Here is a 1,357-nt window from a genome sequence, read left to right on the forward strand (position 1 = left end):
TTATTATCATCATAATCTTCTTTATATTACATTGGATTACATATAACTTTACATTGACTTCCATTGCTTTTTCAAAACGGAATGCCATGCATGTCAGTCAATACAGAGACATCAATCTCCCCGCTTTATCATTCAATGTCTTTTCCATGCATTTCCCAATAATTATTATTATAATTTTTTTTAAAACAGTCAGTCACTATTTCTCATTTTGCTTGTTAAAAGACTTCACCCATCATGAAATACTTCCCAGACCAGTCCAGTTGAGAATAACAGATAATAAACCATTTCTTTTTCCCACTACCACCCTGCCTCTCTATTGTTCACTTGCTATCTTTCTCTATCCTCTTTTTTTTTAATAGTTTTTATTATAATTTTTTTCCCCATCACAACACACAAATGAATTTTCCATCCAAAATACACTACACTTTGGCTCAATCAAGCACGTCAACATATATGTTCTCAGCAAATAATTTCCCAATTCTTGTGTCCTGCATACCTCTGCTTTTGTTTTGCCATCCTAGATTCCCCATCCCCCTCCCTCTGTTATGACCCATCCTCCTCCCACATTGTCCCTGTCATCCCCGATTGCCCTCCGTGCCTCACCCCTCCCCAAATGATCTGTCAGTGATCTTAATTAGTCTAAGTCTCTCCAATAGTTATCACAGCTGACACATGCCTCTACATGAACTCAAGTCTGACTTTAGGCCTAAACCCCATTGGGTAAAAAGAGCATACTATAAAGTAGAACCCAACTGGGCCCATACCGCTCACTGCAGCCATCAAATATCCAATTTTTTTTTTTAAATGGTACGAATAGTTTAACCGTTTTTTTTTGTTTGTTTTTTGTTTTCGTTTTTTTCCCGTAACATTCATTCCCTGAGCATCATCACAATGTACTAAATGTAATTTCCCATCTAGAATAAACTGCACAGTGACCCAATCAAGCATGTTATCATCAATAATATTCCACTTCTACTTTCTTGCTTATGCACATATATATGTTTTTTTTCCTCTTCCTCTTTTTTTTTATTTTTTTTTATTTTTCCTATGTTTGTCCCTCTGCCCTGTCTCACTCTCCCATTACAATATCCCTGCTATATACAGTTGTCTTCCAGAAGAGTTACTGAAAAAGTGATACATACAAGTAAAGGGAGAGAGGCCACAAGTTCCAACCATCAGCTCATAAAGTTTTTGGTAATAGGGAGCATAAACTCCACTCAGGGTTGGATAAGGAAGGGTCTCCGGCAGATCCACAAGTGTAGGTGAGTCTCCAAGGAATGCAGTTTCAGGAAAGCAGTTCTGGTACACAGGGATAATTATCAGCTGATGCGGCACAGCAGTCATCTTGTAGTTACCA

This window comes from Tupaia chinensis, unplaced genomic scaffold (assembly GCF_000334495.1).
Source record: "Tupaia chinensis unplaced genomic scaffold, TupChi_1.0 Scaffold000647_1, whole genome shotgun sequence".
NCBI classification, from domain to species: domain Eukaryota; kingdom Metazoa; phylum Chordata; class Mammalia; order Scandentia; family Tupaiidae; genus Tupaia; species Tupaia belangeri.